This window comes from Vulpes lagopus, chromosome 5 (assembly GCF_018345385.1).
Source record: "Vulpes lagopus strain Blue_001 chromosome 5, ASM1834538v1, whole genome shotgun sequence".
Lineage (NCBI taxonomy): Eukaryota > Metazoa > Chordata > Mammalia > Carnivora > Canidae > Vulpes > Vulpes lagopus.
Window position 1 is genome coordinate 128,182,920 of NC_054828.1, and position 19,572 is coordinate 128,202,491.

At 49.3% G+C, this 19,572-nt stretch overlaps 1 long non-coding RNA gene across 1 annotated transcript in view; it reads left to right on the forward strand.

The window, feature by feature from the left end:
* The first annotated feature begins 5,410 nt into the window (after positions 1-5,410).
* The window catches only part of LOC121490450, a 51,767-nt gene continuing 37,605 nt past the window's right edge, over positions 5,411-19,572 (forward strand). Inside the window, exons 1-2 of the long non-coding RNA XR_005987683.1 lie at positions 5,411-5,536; positions 6,012-6,147. This is a non-coding gene — a long non-coding RNA (uncharacterized LOC121490450). The remainder of the gene's footprint in view (positions 5,537-6,011; positions 6,148-19,572) is intronic.

Consider the following 19,572-nt stretch of genomic DNA (forward strand, 5'->3'; position numbering starts at 1 on the left):
CTAGAAGCCAGACCAACTATCAGACAGGAGTCAGACAGGAATGACCTTTGGTCTAGGTCTTATGAGTAGGTGAGTTCATCAGGTAGACAGGTGGGGGAAGAGTACCCAGGCAGAAGAAATAATGTGGGCAAAGAGGCTGCAGTGAGAAACCAGAAGGGCCCAGTGGGAGAATGGGAGCAGGTGGAGTGGATGGGACAAAGGTCAGGCTCTAATCAGCCCTTATGATGGATGTCGTGGGCTGAATTATGTACCCTCCAAATTCACCTATTGAAGTCCTAACACCAATACCTCAAAATACACCTGTATTTGGAGATAGGGTCCTTACAGAAGTAATCAATATAAATGAGGTTATTAGGGTGAGCCCTGATCCAATAAGACTGGTGTCCTCATACAAACAGGAGATTAGAACACAGAAAAATGTGGAGAGAATACTGTGTACAGAGAGGCAGGGAGAGGATGGCCGTTCATAGGCAGGGAGAAGGCTTTGGCACAGAGTCCCCCTCTCTGCCCTAGGAGGAGTCAGCCTAGGTCTTGGACTTCTGGCCTCCTCCTGTGTAAGCCTCTCAGCTATGGTACTTGGTTGGACAGCCTCAGGAAATGAAAGTGGGGCCCAGCAGATGGGATTTCACACACATTTATGAGTCTCCACCACCCTGTATCTGATTAAAATGTACTCTGGATTCACTAAGTCTGGGCTGGAGCTGAGGCCGTATTACTACCAATTGCTCCACAATGACCGTGCTGCCACAGATATACGGTTATAAAACCAAAATCCACATTAGATTGCCCAGCAAACTTTTAAAGTCTGGATGTAGGCCTTCACCAACACCTTGGAGACAGTCCTCCACCAAGACCAACAAGATGCTGTTAGAGTCCTCCAAGACCCATGAGGTAGGCAACAAGATGCTGGAGAGTCCTCCAAGACTCATGAATGAGACAGGCCTCCATGAAGAGCAAAGAGATGAAGGACTTGGCCAAAAGCCAGGTCCATTAAGAGTCTGTGGGGGGCCAGACTCAACTGTTCTCCTTTCAAGCCCTACAAGGAATTTAGTGCTGGAAGTTGGAAATTAGGTGACTTGGGGACTCAGGCAAAGGTGAACTCTGCAGGAGGGGTGGGCCACTTGGGGCCTGGCTGCAGAGGTGCAGAGGTGCAGGGCAGCAGGATTGTGGTCTCCGCAGCCTTCCCAATCTTCCTTTTTTGCTCTGGAATCAGCACCAACTAAGACACCTCCACAAGGGACCTGGCTTTAAGAACATAGATGCCAGGGAAGGGAGCAAGGGACAGAAAAACAGAATTGCAACCCAGGCCCACTGACACCTCAGAAGAGGACGGGAAGGGACAGCTTTGTGTGTTGTTGGTGAGGATGGTGCCTCACTGTGGGAAAACAGTATGGAAGGTCCTCAAAAACTAAAAAGTAGATACACCTTGTAACCCAGCAATCCCATTTCTGAGTGTGCACTCAAAGGAAAGGGAGACAGGATATCACTTATATGTGAAATCTAAGAGAAGTGGAAGTGGAGCTCACAGAAACGGTACAAGAGTGGTTGCCAGGGAAATAGGGGGAAGTGGGCAAAAGGGTACAATTTCCAACTGCGAGATGCATGGGGTCTAAGGGTCTGAGGTAAGTCTACAGCTGTGATTGTTGATGACACCGTAGGATACCACTGAAATTTACCGAACTTGAACGTTCTCACGCACAAAAGATGAATGTGTGAGGTCATGGAAGGATTGGGTAGATTGTGGGATTCATGTTACAAGGTGTGCATGTGTCCCATCACCGCAGTGTGCCCCTTAAATATCTTACCATTTTGTCAATTGTGCCTCAGTACAGCTGAACACACAGATGATAGGCGGTGCCCTTCCTCTGCTCCCTACCCCACACCGACAGCATCCAGTACCACAGTGAAGTCACAGACTCTCTCTGAGGGCTAGGGCAGAGGGACACCCCAAAGCCATCAGGGAGACATGAGGAAGGTCACTGAGGAAATCGAAGCCGTTAGTAGCTATGGCTACCACACACGTGAGACGTGGCCCAGCATCTGGCCAGATGGACATGAAGGTGACCCTGTTCTGTGAGATGCCCAAGGCCCATGTTCTTCCCACAGCAAAAGTGCCCACAAGATACCACGCCAGGTTGTTTCAACAACCAAGTCCTTTTAAGTGATCCTAACAAAGATAGGATTGATAGAACTTGACCAAACCTCAAGAATTTCATCAACGGTGATACGTCTGCGGTTGGATGAGTGCTCACCTTATTCTGGAGCACTTGGCATCATGTTTACTTCTCATATGTTGAAGTAATTTTCTTCCTTTCTTTGATTTTTTTAAGGTTTTTAATTTATTCTCTAAAGAAAGAGCATGTGTGTGCACAAGCACCGGGGGAGGGTCAGAGGGAGAGAATCTCAAGCAGACTCCCCCCTGAGCAGGGAACCCTACACAGGGCTTGATCCTAGGACCCTGGGATCCTGACCTGAGCTGAAGGCAGACGCTTAACCCACTGAGCCACCCAGGTGCCCCCCTGTTATTGTCATTTTCATAAGGTTCGGAAAAGTGACATCATCAGGCGAGAAAGTCGCACGCAGGTGGCGGTTGCCAGAGCTGGACTGGAAACCAGATTTACTGTCAAGCTCGTGTTCTTACCTCCCTCTCTGCTGTTTTCTTTCTTTTTGCAGCAGCTTCGGCTCTCAGAGGCAGGCAGCCCTATTACTTGATAAAAATTACGGAAGCCAAATTGTGATCCAAGGTTTCTTTCCAGCTCTGATGCTGAGGCCGAGCCAGCCCACCCCTGACTCACTGGTAAGAGGGGTTGAGTCACCGACGGAAGCAGGTTTGGTCTCCCCATCATTGAGAAAGGAGGGGAGACCCTTGTCTTAGAGGCAGGTCTCTCCAGCCCTCGTCGCAGGTTCACATTTTGTGACACTTCGTTGAGAGGAATGGATGGAGCACGTGGGTTTTCCCGGGAGGACTCTCTCTCTGCGTGGAGTTACTGGCCCCTTGTCCCATGGGTCGGGGTCACCCCAAATCTGTGGGCAGAAGATGGTCGCTATGGCTTTAGTGAGCTTGTAGGATTTTTTTAAAGATGCTGTTGAGTGGAAACAACGTTGGCCGAGCTCTGTTTAACTACTCATCATTCAGGGTGAGCATGTTAGACCATATTTTAACAAAGAGCTCTCCTCAGTGGGGGGTTTTTTTTTGGGTGTTTTGTTTTGCTTTTAAAAGATACTGAGATGGGAACTAGAGGATCGAGGTCTTCAGGGTTAGATTCTTTCGGGATAGCCCAGGGACAGTCCAGGGTAGCGTGGGGAGAATCTGGTGACCGTGGCTTTGACATCGATATTTGTGCGTGTAAAAGATACTCCTACATTTACGCAGTTGCTTACTTCCCTGACTCTCTGTCTTCCCCACTGGACTCTCCGTTTCGTGGGGCCAGGACCACCAGGGTGGGTTGTCAGCCTCTGCAGGTCATGGCTGTGTGGGCAGGCCAGGGGGCAGGGGGGCCAGCGGCCCATGGAGCCTTATCATCTCGAGTGGCTTTTCCTGGTCATGTCAGTGCATAGCTCTTCTGGGTGTTGAAATTTGAAAAACTTAGTCTCTGGATGAAGCTGTCTCTGGATACCAGGTTGACTACTTCAGTAGCAAAGGAAGTTCAACTGTAAAGTTCAGTGTCCTAAAGACAGAGGAGTCATAACTGTTTTCTTTATAATTCCAGCGTGCGGAACCCTACTGCAGAGTCGTTTTCAGGGTGTTTGTTTATAAACTAGAATCGTTTATAAAATAACCATTTCCTCCGGTCATAATAGCTTCACAGGAGGGAAAGCTTCAGGGGATGAGCTTCAGGGTAGACTCAGTAGCGTGTACTCTTTACATTAAGCCCCGCTCAGTGGGGTAAGGCCTTTCTTTGCATTTCTGGCAAAATCCAGTGAAGTGCTTTCTTTAAAAAAAAAAAAAAAAAAGATTTTATTTATTTATTCATGAGAGACACACAGAGAGAGGCAGAGACACAGGCAGAGGGAGAAGCAGGCTCCCTGCAGGGAGCCCGATGTGGGACTCGATCCCGGGACCCCGGGGTCACGGCCTGGGCCGAAGGCAGCCGCTCCACCACCGAGCCCCCCGGCGCCCCAGGTGAGGTGCTCCCTGCAGGATGCCAGTGGGCAGCAGGGCTCAGGGGCCCAGGCCCGAGGGGGAGCTGCTCTCCTGTGGCCCCAGAGCCCCGTCTGGTCGGGAGGCAGCGCGGCGGGAACCCGAGCCGTCACCCCTGGGCCTGGCTGGGCCGGGCCGCTGCGCTGCAGGCGGGCGCTGGGGCTGCCGGGGACGTGCCTCCCAGCACGGGGCTGTCGTCCTCTGGGAGCGGCGCTCGCTCCTCGGGGACACACGGCCCTCGGGAAGCGGCGACCTGACATCACGAGGGCAGCGCGTTGCCAAAAGCCAGCCCAGAGTCCGCACAGGGACACACTCAAGGGCACGCTAATTAGGACAATGAGACCGCGTGTGATTAATGGCCTTTGGCAGGAGTCTGCCCAGCACTGTGCTGCCTGCAACAGGACCAGGCGGGCCACGCGGTTCCAGGGTCACGGTTCCCTCAAAACCACCGGAAAAGGATGCCTGGGGGGCTCAGTGGTCGAGCGTCTGCCTTCGGCCCAGGGCATGACCCCGAGGTCCCTGGAGGTCCCTGGATCGAGTCCCACATCGGGCCCCCTGCAGGGAGCCTGCTTCTCCCTCTGCCTGTGTCTCTGCCTTTCTCTCTGTGTCTCTTGTGAATAAATAAATAAATTAATTAATTAATCCTAAAAAAAAAAAAAAAACGAAAAACCACAAAACTAAAAGCCACCCGAGCAAAGGTGCTGGTGAGCTTGGGAGCTCTCCGGGAATCGGCTGTGGCTTCAGAAAAGGAAGAAGTTTCAACTTTTCATTTCTAAAATGTTGGCTGATGACTCCTTTTTGCTTAGGGAAAATGTCATTGATAAATCCTGAAGCTAAATGTAGAAACTCTGGAGGGGAGAAAAAAAAAAAAAACTAACGGTGGGATGAGATGTGGTTTTCAGAGCTAGAGAAAACGTCCTGGAAAATTCTTGGTAACCGAAAACTAACTCGTGAAGCCGGGAACTTCCAAACCAAACACATCTCCTAATTCATTCCTCTGTTGAGTAATTCTTTGTGGACTGACTTGAGGGGAGGCATCCAATAAAATCTAATCGTTGGCGTGCAAATACGCTGGGGCTTTTATGGGTGACAATAAAATGTAGTTTATCTGGGAATCAGGTATTAGCTTCGTGGAAGAGATTTCTGTGTGTGCGTGCGTGTGTGTGTGTGTTTAAGATTTTTTTGGCAGTCCTAGGAAAGCTGCAGCATCCCACAAGGCACTGCCTGAAACGTTGGGATTCGAGCATGAAGTCGCAGCCTCTGCCTTCGTGCTTACGTTCTACGCCGGGATCCGAGACGGGATTCACCAATAAAACCCGGGTTTCCCTTAGGCAGCATTTACCGAGCGCGGCGTGGCCCGTGGCCGAGGGAAGGATGTGCAGGGCCTGGGACTCGGTGAGTGGGGACAGGCAGAGGAGCGGGGGCAGCTGGCACCCAGGGGGTGGCCTGTCAGGGCTGACGCTAGGCCTGCGTGCTGCCAAGCGCAGTGTTTGAGGACAGGGTGAGGCTGGAGGGGGGGAGGCTCCTGGGGCTGGGAAGACCTGAGGCCCTCTGTCTTCCAGAAGCCCCGCCACGTTCTCAGGGCACATTCTTGCGGGTGGCGGGTGGCGGGTGGCGTGACCTGGATGCTGGGGGCCTTTAGGGCTCCTCCGTCCTGACCCCTGCTGGTCCTCCGGGGGGGGGGGGGTTACGGCTGCAGGGGCAACTAGCTTTCTCCTCCAGCCCCTGGCTGCTCCTCTCTCCCCGGGGAAGAAGAAGAAGCACAGGCCAGTCCTTGGGTGATTTCTCCTACGTCTACATGCCGGGGTCCCCATCTCCCCCGCCGCTGCGCAGCGCGGCCTGCAGCAGACCTCGTCCTCTCACTTTGCAGGGGCTGCAGCCAGGGGCAGTGAGGCTCTACGCCCGGAGCTGGCCCGGCATGGCCAGTCGACTGGAAAAGGTGCCAGCCAGCTCCTGGAGCAGGTGTCTTGGAGCAGGTGTGTCCTGGAGCAGGTGTCCTTGAGCAGGTGTGTCCTAGAGCAGGTGTCCTGGAGCACAGGCACACGCACGCACACCCTGGTCTTGAATCTTGCCACGTGCTCTAGTCTTTCACGCTGACTCTCCTAGTTGAGAGTAGGGTGCTTACCTGCGTTACGAGCCTTGGAGCCGTTGGCAGGGGGGCAGGGTGGGAGCCCCGACGGGTGTGGGCTGGCGGAGAGGGCCTCATCTCGATTCCTGAGCACTCAGAGGTGAAGGGAGGTGATGGACCTGAGTCTAGAGCTGATGGGCGCCAGGGGAGAACCCTCTGAGGTGGGAAGGCTGATCCCCAACAAGGCTTTCAGGGAGCATAGTTGAGGTAGCTGGGGTTGGTACCTGCGACGCCAGAGGACCTGGGAGATGCTGGGTCTTGGGGCGGGGGGTGGTCTGGGGTAAGAGCTGAGGCGGGGCAGGACAGGAGAGGACGGGGTGCTGGCGTGAGGCGACGAGCCACATCTGGTCTTCCGGTGGCCTGCTGTGTAGACAGTGCAGCCCAGTGTCTCTTAAGGACTGGCATAAGGAGAACATTCTGTTCCGTCTGCGTTCACAGCCCTCGCCGACTCTGGCTCGTGTGCCCCGGCTGCGCACGGTCCTGCCCTTTCTCCTTAGGCGGGGGGTGATAACCTTTCCAACTGCACACCGCAGCTGATCCCAAGAGTGAATGTTTGTGAGGGAAAACCAGCTTGTTATTTCAGCTTCAGTATTTATACCCACCCATAAAACTACACATGGAAACGACAAACAAATTTATTTGCCATTTTTGAAAATTTGGCCCTTAAAGGGCATTAACAAGAACATTGTGCCATTAGCACAGATTGTTTTTAAAACACTTGAAAAGATCCAAATTCTGCTGAATTTGGGGGCCAAGTAGATTGAAAATTGCATCTCGTATCCCAGAATCTCCACGCCGTTTAGCTGCGTGCGTGTTGGAGGAGAGAGTGGCTCCGACACGGCCTGTGTCGCACAGGGGGCTGCTCTCTCCCTGCGCCCAGGAGGCTGCTCTGCAGATACCTGGGGGGGGCCAGTGTGTCTGGTGGTCTGGGTCCCCCTGCAGGGGCCTGGGCCCAAGGGAGGGAGAGGTGGGCTGGTGCGGGGCTTGAACCCTAGGGTGCCTTGCCAGGAGCCCTCACGGATCCGGGGCTCAGGAACAGACCCAGTGTCGCTCCATTCTTAGCATCCTTCAGGCCTAACTCACCACCCGTGGGAGGGGGTCACACTCCTTCCCGTTCTGGGCTCTGCACAGACCTCAGCCCCAGCAACACCGAGCCTCCTGGGGTGCCCCCTGTATCGCACGTCCTTGCACAGGAGGACGCTGAGCTCCGGTCTCTCGGGGCCCGTTGCGCCGACTGCCCCCAGCCCGGGTTAGGGACTCAGAATGCCCGTCCTGGGAGCTGCGGGCGTGGCGAGTGCACCCCGGGCTTCTGGAGCCCAGCCGTCGGAGGCCGTCCTGCAGCAGCTGCCGGGCTTCGGCCCTGCCAGGGCCTGTGTTCAGTCTTCCTTCTGCTCTGGGCCTGACCCTTGTCAGGTTCCCCCCTTCTCCTTAAAAATTGTGTGTAGGTTTATCCGAGCTTATTATGCGTGTTGCTAAGGATGTCACATCAAGGTTTGTTTCTAGAACTATCACGTCCATATCGCAGATGAGGGAACAGGCTCGGGAAGTTTGCAGGGCCCCCGTCAGCAGGTGCAGGGTCGTCACATCCGTGCCATGCAGCGCTTGAGCCAGTCAAGGCTTCTTGCAGGCTTCTGCAGCTCGTGAGCAAGAGACCCTTAAAGATCCAGATGGTCCCTTGCCTCACCCAGGGTGGTGCCAAGACCAGGTTTGTGCCACCTTTGTGGCGTCCGTCTTGGCTGGGGCCAGGCAGCGCTGGGAGGGTCCCTGCTCTGGACTTCTGACAGGGCGTGTGGTTCACAGCTGTCCTGCGTCTCTGGTCCACTGCAGCGTCGCTGGTCCGTCGCTGTGTCTTCTCTGCAGGTCTGTGGCTTTGTCAGGGATAGAGCCGCGAGTTATTTAGGTCCATCACCCAGGGCGAAGTAGGGGTACAGTGAATATTGTCGAATGGATGGGTGACTCCTTAGCTGGGGTGGAAGCAGGGAAGGAAAGAAGGAGAAGAGAGAGAAGCAAGTGAGTGGCGGCAGCAGACCCATGGGCGCCACTTCGGCACACGTGCCGGGGGCCTAGGCCGGGGGACGCCAGTGACTTTGAGAGTTCAGTCCTACTGAGATCGAATAACTTGCTGGAATCATCTCCTATTTTAATTAGGACATTGATATATTATATATGATATGTTATATATTAATATATAAAATATAATAATATTTTAATCTAAGGAATACGTGCTGGTGGGCCCACCGTGTCTCGGTAGATCTGGGGAGTCCAGGGTCAACGGGTGTGGACTCGCCAGCATCAAAGGTGATCTGTCAGGGGCGCCTGGAAGGTAGAGGAGCGCAGAGGAGGGACGGGTTTGTTCTGACCCTGCGCACCCCGAGTCTCCACTGAGAGCAGCCCTCAGGGCCAGCTTCAACAGCGGAGGGGATGTCACTGCTGGAAGGATGCGCAGAAAGCTGTCTGGTTGGGGAAGGAAGGTGGCGGTCAGCGTGTGTGAGGGTCATGGTACTTGGACAGGTACTTGGTACTTCGACTTTGCCCCTGGGGACACCCCAGGTTTTAGCACCCTGGGGTATTTATTCTTGCCGTTTTATGTAGAAGGAAAGAGAGTACTGGTGTGAAGCTCCGCTGCGGCTTGTCCGGTGGTCCTACTGTGGCCCCGGGTCACCGGGACCCCTTTAAGATGCAGTTCCTAAACACCCCAATGGCAATTGCAGTTCACTGGCCCAAGTGGAGACCAGGAATCTGCATTCTTACCAAACACCACAGGTGAGTCTGATGCAGCAGGTTCTTCCAATTCAATTTGTAAACCATTTCTCTGGGTCCCCGTGGGAAGGACACCTTGGCTGTTGGTTTAGGGAAGTGTGTGAAGGCGCCTTTCAGTTTTATCTGACGGGATCGTGGTTGTGGGGAGAGTAGTGCTGGGACGTTGAAACCCAGGGCCAGTATCTGTTTTCTCTAGAAGGAACCCAGGTCCCTCCTTGGGACCTAGGGGGGTGGTTCTGCTATGAAATGAGTAGGAGCTTTAGGGCCAATCCTAGAAATGGGAGCTGCCGCTGGGAACTGTGGGACAAGCACCGAGGAAGGTGCTGGCCCTGCAGCAAGGGGACAGCCTGAGACCCACGCGCTGGTGATGAGCTTTGGCAGCAGTCTGGTTGGATTTTATTTCTGGTTCTGTGCAGCAATTTCCCTCTTTTGTGTCCAGACCTTCAGTGAAAGTCTGTTGTTCACAACAGCCCTAGGGTAGGAGGAATGTTCTGGAAAATTAAAGACCTGGATCCTCAGCCCTTTAGAGCACAGTGGGAAGTCATGGCTGAGGTGGCGTGACGTTGCCTAGGGCTGCTGCAATAAAGTACCCCAAGCTGGGTGGCTTACAAGCATGGATGTGTATTCTCTCCTGGTTCTGGGGGGTAAGAGTCTGAAATCAAGGTGTTGCGAGAGCCATGTTCCCTTTGAAGCCTGTAAGGAATCCCTCCTTGCCTCTTGCTGGCTTCTTCTGGTGGCCATCAGTCCTTGGGGCTCCTTGCTTGCAGCTGTCACTCCAGACTGTCTCTGTGTCCTTGTCCAAATCTCCCTCCTCTTCTAAGGACACCTGTCATATTGGAAGAGGGCCTGTCCTAATGACCTCATTTTAATTTAAGTCATCTGCACAAACCCTGTTTCCCAATGAGGTCACAGTCCTAGGTCCCAGGGGTTAGGATATGAGTCTCTCTTCCCGGGAGACACAGTTCAGCCCATAACAGATGGTCAGGTATGAGAGTGCATGCCCTTCTATCCCTCACCTTTTGAAGAATCTTTAGACATTTTGGAGGGGGACAGAATTATTGGAAGACTTAGCAGCAGCCTGTAAGCTGGAAGCTTGGGTGTTTTATCAGGATGTTCCAAGACAAGGTGGCCCCAGATGAACTTGGGCCCACTCTAGTTGCACATGTGTCGTGAGTGGTTACAGCTTAGCGCACTGTCTGTCCGAGGAATTACCTAACTTCGCTTGTGCTGCAGCCCAGCTCTGCGTCACCATCACAAGATTCGAGTCCGGCTTGTGTAGGGCCAAGTTCAGTTCTCCATGAAGACAGATACTTAATAAATGCTTCCAATGTTCAGACAATTAAATGGAATATCTGCGGGGCTCTTAGGTTCTCGGACAAACAGATTGCTGTGCAAAGTCAGAGCCTCATTATTTCACCAGGGGTTGGTTGGAAAAATAAGAAGAGACATGGTTACATAGTCCCCTTGGCTGGCAGTCGCAGTGCTTTGGACACGGGTCACATTCTGATGTCTGCTTGATCATAAACACCTGGTCCTGGAAGCATCCGCGGTTTATTTCATTTTTTTTTTTTTTTTTAGAGACTCGGATGGCAAATTTAAAATTCAAATTCTTGTGAACAGCAGAGAGAATGTGGCTATAAAAGTGTTTCAGACCACAATGTTTTAAATGAAGGTTAATTTTCTGATAAAGTAGGAAATGAAGGAAAAATTATCTCCCTGCACGCAAGCATGGTTTAGAATACTATAGCTCAATTAGATGTTCTGATTGTGCAAACAATCAGCTTCATGTCTTGTTAAACTTCTCCTTTTCAAATTATGAAGCTTTTCTATACTAAGATTAGCGGGGGTATTAAGGATACAACAGATAAAAGATCCATCTGAGCTCAGAGGAAAATTATAACTTAAGAGGGTTCAAAACTAAATGAGGACTTCCTAAAATCCCACAGCGTAACCAACGTTATTAAAAAATCGTCCAGCATGGAAATTAGCTGTTAGACTCAGAGGAAAGAGAAGTTATTATTCTTTGCTTCTTTTTCCCCCCTCAGATATATCAAATGCTTTTTACCCAAAGGAATTCTGCTTCGTGCATACAGAAATATACATCAAGCTCGTTAAAGTATTATTTGCAAAATAGTTTTTGGGACACAGAATGTTTATTCCTCCTGGGCGGGGCTTGAAGAAAAAGAAGCTAAGACCATTAGGATTTCCCAACTTTTGCTGCAAATAAAATCGATACCCTAAGTTTTACGAAGTACCTAATTTTTTTCTGATTCATCCTCAAGTCTTTTCGTTCAACTCCAATTCGGGTTGTGTCCAGAACAAAGAGATGTGCAGTCACTGCGTACTGAGTCTCTCCTATTTTCAGTACTGATAGTAAAGTCACAGAATGTGTTAGCACACACTTTCTGGCACCTCGTGGGGTTGGTTCACCTAGTGAGCTAGTGATGCTTCATCTTCGTAAGACGTTGGTCACCGTCATGCCTGTCTCCTGTCTCCTTCCCACTTTTAAAAAAAGATTTTATTTATTTATTCATGACAGACACACAGAGAGAGGCAGAGACACAGGCAGAGGGAGAAGCAGGCTCCCTGTGAGGACCCCGATGTGGGACTCAATCCCAGGACCCTGGGATCACGTCTTGAGCCGAAGAGGGCTCAACCGCTGAGCCACCCAGGGGTCCCCACCTTCCCACTCTTAATGTTGATTCTTCGCTGCCTGTGCTGGAAGCTGTGGCCATGACCCCTAACTGCTTCCCCCTTCCTCCCATCTCTCCCCTCTCCCATCCATCCTTCTCACAAGTGTGGAGCCTGTGTCCTGCCCAGCCTGATCACCAGCTGTGCAACATCACCATGCCTCCCTGTGTGTGGCTTCTCTTGAACTTTCTTTGGGTTATCTTCCCAGGCTTTGTGCCAGCTCGGAGGTCACATCTTCCAAGAAGCTTTCCCCAGCCCCAGGCTCCTGCTGATGGGTTAGGCATCCCCCTCTGAAGTGCTTTCCACAGTTATGTTGTCACCTGCTCCTTGTCTGTCTCCTGAATTTAGCTCTGAGGGCGATATCTGGGTCATATTCACCCTGACATCTCTGGCACATAGCACGGTACCTGGCACTCACTGCGTACTCAACCAGCACTTACAATGCTCCTCATATAAGTCATCATTGAATACATTTGGGGGTTCCCAGAGGAGACCCAGCCTCTTCTTTGAGGATGGCATGCACCCTCATGGGGAACCTAAGAAAATGTGATGCTAAAGTCTAGGACCGAAGGGGTTGAGTAGAGGCTTGTCATAGTTTGGCTCCCATGTTGAGACAGGGTTGTGCCTGGGTGATTGGAAGAAGAAATCTGAGATGGAGCGGCGGCTTTGGTTTGCAGATTGAAATGAATTCTTGCAAGTGACAGTGGATGAGGGATCCCATTTATCTCAGAAACGGGAGGCCAGAAGCACAGTCCTGGGTACCTTAGACATTAGCACATTCTTTGCTGAAATGGATTGAGTTACTTGCATTTTACATTGAATGACTTTGGGACGATGGTCAAGATGAGAACTTTGGAGTCAGACAGCCTGGGCGCAAATCTCACCACACTTATTAGCTGTGGGATCTAGGAAAAAGGCTAATCTCCATGCGTCTTGGTTTTCTCATGTGTGAAACGGGATTTTAAAAGGCACCATGAAGTGGTAGCGATGCTAAAATGAGATAACGGCTGTGAACACTTACCATAGTGCGTAGTGATAATAAAGGCTCGATAAACATCTTAGTTAAAACAGAGAAACTGAGGTTGGAAGGGTTTAAATCCTGATCACTTGGCTAGGGAGCAGTGACTTAGCTAGCTAATCACTTAGCTAGGGAGGATTTTGAGTCCAGATTTGTTTGTCTTACAAAAAATAGGACCATTCCTGCTCTACTGGACGGTTTCCTTAGAAACCCACTGTTATGTGTACCGTTGTTGACACTGGTGTTTGGAGCCTTTTGACCCTCCTGTACTTTGCTGCAATGAATTCAGAGATTTCCCCATCAAGAATGGACTGCCCATATGTTGTACTGTCAATTAACCAACACCGCAGGCATTTTCATGGAAATCCAAACTATATGTTGTTATTCCTAAATTTTTAGTTTTCAAAGGACATTCCTGGACCCGGCTGCAAAATCCCATAAATTAAATTGAAGTCAGTCACATTTATGATGGGGTTGTTAAAAAGCTGTAAGTGTTATGAATTTATGACTCTGTGCTCACATTCAGCTGTTCACTGCTTCTGCTTCTAGGTCTTTCTATCCTGTGTGGGATAAATTTATATTTGTGGGTGAGATCATTATAAATCTTTTATGCACCACGAGTGCAATTTTAAATGTTTGCAAGCATGGAGAACTAGGCCCATGAGATATCTACTATATTCAATGGATTATGGCTCTTGTATAACTAGCAAGAAAAAAAAAATCTCTCAAACCTGTACCCAACATTGAACTCTGTAACCAGCACCTAAACCTCACTGAAGAAGGAATGCTTTATGGTGGAGCTAAACTTTGACTTTGTGGATAGTGTTTCAAAATTCTTTTTTTTTCTTCACATTAAAAAACAAGCAAACAACTCCCCTTGATGACCACCCTTCCAGATGTCCCTTCCCGTGGCCATCCAGCTGAGCTTAGTGAGAAAAGAGTAGAAAAGTAAGAGTTTCTCTGCATCAGGATTTCATGACTCCTTTTGGAGTAGGGAGGCCAGCACAGAGCAGCTAGTGGTCCCTTCCTCATTACCGTTTGGAATCTTGATCTTGACCTTGCGTGTCACTGAAGTCAAAGTGTCTAAGAACATGCAGACATTTGGAGGAGGCTTTTTAAAAAAGTACTCTGAAAATGAAAAGATACGTTCTCTTTTTGCCAAGGGACAGCTGTCTCCTGTCTCACCCAGCCCCACTGGGTGACTTCATAAGCTCTGTGATGACAGGGCGAGGCCTCATGGCCATCCTGATGAGAAACTGGGAATTAAGCCCACTTGCATGATGTGACCAAATTAAAAGTGATAAGAGAATGTGATGGAGTATCATTAAAAGCAATTAATGAGATAGGATTTAATATGCACAAACATTTTGTGCTGACTTTGTGCTTTGGAGCATGAGGCTGTCAGTGGTGCTGTGTTTCCGTAGGAAACGATTTCAAAATTAATCCAAGCAACAAAATCGTCTGGAGGAACTTTAATAATAATAAAAAGAATTACACGTTCAGGCCCCTATCTAAGATATGAATCAGAATTCCCAAAGCCACAGCATATGTCTCTGTTTTTCATGAGCTCCGTGGATTGATTTCTGGGAACCAGAACACAGTTTGATGGTCCCCTTTCCCCTTTCTCTATATCCTCTTGAAAATGGGTGTGAAGTACTTTGGGCCTCTTCATAGGAGGGAATTCTAAGTAAGTTGTGATTTCAGGGGCTCTCACTTCCCTTCTGTAGATGGAGAATTAAAGCCCAGAATGGTTTGCTGCTTGAGCAACAGCTTGCCCAGCTTATTGCAGACAGAATCAGGACTTGAGCTCATGCTTTTGGCTGCTCAGCCCGGGGATCTTTTACTAGACCTGTCACTCCCACTCTGACCTCTGAAGAACCCCGGGGTGCTACAGTGAACTTACACTGACCCTGCAGGATATGTAAATTTTTGAGTTTTCTAGGGAAATATAGCGGTGCTCTACAGTTGTCGGAGAGTGAGTGACCTACTAGCTGGAGATAGTTCAGTTTCGACACTCTGGGTCATGCTACATTCCTTTCTTTTCTTTTCTTTTTTCTTTTTTTTTTTTTTTTACATTCCTTTCAATAATGTATCTTTGCAAAACTGGGTTTCTGAAGGTTGCTGATATAAGAAGCAACTATTGTAGGAAAATCGATATGAAATAGGAATGTCTGCTCTGAATCCAAGGATTAAGAGGCTTCGATGAGCCCAACGGGTGCACACACCCATTAGTAAATGACCATGTTAGGATGGAAAAAAAATGTTATTTTTTTCTTCCATTTTGTGTCTTATTTTTAAAATGGCAACTAACTTCTAGGATACAAATGCTTGTAATCTAATTACTTTATAAGCAGACGTATTAGAGACCGCTGTTGGAGCAGGAACGCTGTGGAAAATAGTATTGAGACAATAAGGACACCACGAGTGAAGAAAGTTTGGGAGCTAATCCCTACCGTCTTCTGCTCGTCACACACCACATTTTGACTTGTATAGTTAAAAGCTTTGGGTATCTGGGTTTCAAAAGACAAATTGATGTGTATTTTTCTTTTTCTTTTGGTGTCACTGGTCCTACCATTTCTTTTGGACTGCTTGCTTCCAAAAGAATATCGATGACAGTAGTTTTTATTTCAGCAACAAAGCTGCCCATTTCTGTTGAAAGGAGGTTATACTCAGAACTGTCTCATTGGAGGAATCAGGCCCTGAGGAGGAATGGACACAGGGCAGTTCCTCTGTCCAAAATATCAACCTGACTGCATGTTAGCGACCGTTACAACTCTGCCTCTTTGGGTTCTGTAGACTTCTAGAAACAACCACTGAGGTGCAGGTAATTCTTAGCGGGCTTGTCTTGGAAACCTTGGTTGTGACCGAGGAGTCAGATTAGAGGAAGAGCATGTGGTTTGCCTGAACCTGGAGGTAAAAGGTGTCATTAGGGGAACTGCAGTGGGATCATGGATCCACCTGTTGCTTCTAGATCTGTCTGGTTCTGGGTAAAACAGGGGATGACAATCCCCGAAGGTCTAATGGAGAGCTCTGATTGTTTAGCTAATTGATATTTGCCAAGATAATCCATGTCACCCTTTGGTCATTTTGTCTAATTGGTAAAAACAACCCCTTCCATTTGCCTAGTGTTTTACCTTTCTAGAAGCTTCCTCCACCCCCGATCTCATTTGGTTCTTGCCACAACCCTCAGAGGTAGGGGTTCAGGATTACTGTTCCCATTTTTAACAAATGAGGAACCTGAGACCCAGAGACACCCGATGCCTTGGGCTGGTGAAGGAAAGAGAAAGAACAGGACTCAGGGCTTCTGGCTCTTATTTCAGTGCTCTTTCCCTTGGCCACACCTTTATAGGTTTACAACCATTTCACAGAGGCCATTATGAACAGTAAAAGCCTGAGGCCATCAGTGTCCTCGCTCAGCACTGCGGTGGTCATGAGGGGCCTTGGTCCGACCCCTACCCTCATCTTCCCTCTCGGTTTTGCTGTTTCTGCCTCAGGTGTGGCCGCTGCTGATGCCTTCTGCAGATCACCTGGTGTGCTCCTAGGCCCTCTGTGTCTTTATTCCTTGTTCCTCAAATACCATCTTGAGAGGTGCCCATCAGCCCCAAACCCAGCTCTCTGTACCTTTGTATGTCTCCATAATGAATGCACACCCTTCCCACGGGAGCTCCTTCCTTGAGGACTCGGAGGCACCTGCCACATACCGTCAGGCAGTCTGTGTGGGGACCCTGGGCTCCCCGAGTTCCGTGCCAGAGAGATGTGCAACCCAGGGAGGGGCCCATTGGTTCCATCACAGGGACACGAGTGCACAAAGGAAATGTTTTCAGGAGCTCAGCGAGCGAGAACAATGAAGCCAGTCCCGCAGGGAGGAAGCACACGGGGTACCTGCAGGTCTCACATGGAGTAAATCATTTGCAGGGGCTGTGGTTAAGGGTCAGTGTGAACGAGGCCCGCACCGCTGGGACACTCTGTACTTTTGATCTGGCCTTTCAAGCTTGGGTGATGCCAGGAAATTGGTTTTAATAGACTGAAGGCTACAGTATAGAAAATGAGAAGGGATTGTTATAAAAACAATGGAGATCGGGTCCCCACTCTCCCTCCCTCCCTCCCTCCTCCCCCCACACCTGTTCTTCCTCTGAAGTCCGTGAATCTCCGCGCTGCGAGGGGCCCCAACACTGGTTGGCTGGGGAGCCCAGGGACATGCCGCCCATCTGATCTGCTTTTAGTCACAGACCTTTCTAGGACTCCACACACACTGAACATGTCAGAGAGCCATGACATGTGTCACTGAGTCATCTCCACCAGGCCAGTCATTTCAGCATAGGAAGCCGTGCACCTGTACTTTTTTTTTTTTTTTTTTTTTTGCGGTAAAAATTACTAATTTGGGGGAAGTGTTTAGCCAGCCTTGTCAGAGCTCGATTGATTAACCTCGTACTCATGGCCACACCCAAACCCTGAGCACTGTGGGGGTATAAGTAACACCAGCAGTGGCGCTGCCAGGCTAGCTTTGCCTCTTTGTGATAGCACTGGAGAGTTTATGCCAAGAAAAGAGAGAGGGAAAAACCATCCCACGATCATTGCATCCCCCACCTGTCAGGTGGACATAAGAAGAGTTTCCTTCCTTCCTCTCATTCTTTGCCCTGTGGAACTGAGCGGCAGGGTGGCCTTTCCACATGACTTCTAGCGCTGGGACGGTGCCACAGCAGAAAGGCATCAAAAACAGCTGATTTTGCTGGAGAGAGAGAGAGAGAGACATATACGTGCTAGCTTCCTATTTCCATATGACTCTGTCATTGGGGACTGACATGTTTTCCGAACAAAAAGCCCCTCTTGTGATAGAAGTAGTGACGCGAGGTAATTCCACACCACCAGGGTGAGTGTACTGATGAATGCAGACACGGGTGGCTTGTTAACTCTGTAGGGGGCCTTGAGGTACGGCAGCTGTATTTGATCTCAGGTGATCCCGTGGCATAGAGGAAGTGAGTATCAGTGTCATCTCCCATCATGCAGATGGGCCCCACGAGTCTTACAAAGCAGCTCAAGGAGAGGTAGGTGTGGAGCGGCAGGGCAATAAATTAGTTGGCACAGAGGCTAAAGTAAGTGGCCAAGGTCTTCCAAGAGAACATGACACTGGGAGTACAGGTGGAGTTAGAAAGAAGAAAACCACTTATAATATGAGACGTTGATCCTTTGGCCTAGGGTCGTCATGAGGGGAGACATGCACTACCAGTTGGAGTGGGACACATTTTATCTTGGGGAGTTTAGTTTTAGGGAGCTAGTCAAAGTAGCCTGTGTCAGGTACCTCCTACGGTTATTTAAATCTTTAAATGAAGGCATTGCCTCGTTATTCTCTCAGCTTCGTGATTTACCCTTCCTTACAAAACCATTTGGCAGGTAGCTCACCGTAAGGACGTCACCAGTCTACTACCTACCAGTATTCCTTTCACGTGCGGGGCCAGATCTGCTTAGGATAGATGTGCGGGAAGATCTTCGTGGGTTGTCAGGGCTCCGTTACCATACGTGGAAAGCCAAATGGGCCTTCTCACCTCTATCGTGTTCTGGTGGCGAATATCAGACAGACTTGAGAAGCTACATTAAAAAATCGCCATCGTAGGTACTGGAAGTGATCGAAAAACACACGGGCACGGTCTTGGCCCTTGTCATAGAACCAATATGGGCACAACTTTGATGTGAAAAAAAAAAATCAGACTGTTGAACTCGTGCATTTTCCCCTTCCTGGGCATCAGTTTCTGCTTTTGCATCTGTGGGGGTAACTCTAGCTGCTGCCAGAGGTCGATCCCCTAGTGGCTTCATATGATAAAAGTGTCCCATTTGCATAGAGACCCACTGGGTATTCTTGTTGCTTGTCAGACTTTCTTATGCTCATTCAGTGATGGAGGGTTTTTCCATATTATAGTCCCGCCCTGTCTTTCTTGTCATTGAGTTGGTCAATGAGGAAGAGTTGAGGATTATGTGGGTTGGCACTTTGTTGAGTTTTTTTTGTTTTGTTTTGTTTTGTTGTTGTTGTTCTTGTTTTTGGATTGTTGGTCTGTTCTTTTTTTAAGATTTTTTTTGTCCCTTTTTTTTTTTTAATTGGAGTTCAATTTGCCAACATATAGCATAACACCCAGCGCTCATCCCACCAAGTGCCCCCCTCGGTGCCTGTCATCGAGTCACCCCCACCATCCGCCCACCTCCCTTTCCACCACCCCTTGTTCATTTCCCGGGGTTAGGAGTCTCTCATGTTCTGTCTCCCTTTCTGATATTTCCCACTCATTTTTTCTCCTTTCCTGTTTATTCCCTTTCACTATTTTTTATATTCCACAAATGAATGAAACCATATAATGTTTTTTTAAGGTTTTATTTAAATTCTAGGTGGTTAACATCCAGTATAATATTAGTTCCAGGGATGCAGTGTGGTGGGGGAGCACTTTTTAGTAGGCATGTATTATATCTGTTCATATTTCATTGGCCAGAACTCAATCACATGGCCATACTTAATTGCACATGAGGCTCATTAATGAAGTCTAGTTTTGTGCCAGGAAGAAGGAAAAAACAGATTTGGTGAACAACTAGCCAGTTCCTACTCCACCTTTAAAAATGAAGAGCTGTACTAGGTGACCTCTTAAGTTCCCTTTTTGGTCTAAAATGAACCACTGGAAGAACCCAAGATTCCGGTGCTTAATGGACTAGTGCCCTTTGTGTGAACTGATCCCAAAGGTGAAGTATATTCTTAGTGATATGGATGATGACCAGTACCTGAAGGGTGAGGTAAACATTTCCATCAGAACAGTTCAGTGAGTCCAAAAACAACAGCGACCAGTAAAATTTGTTTTT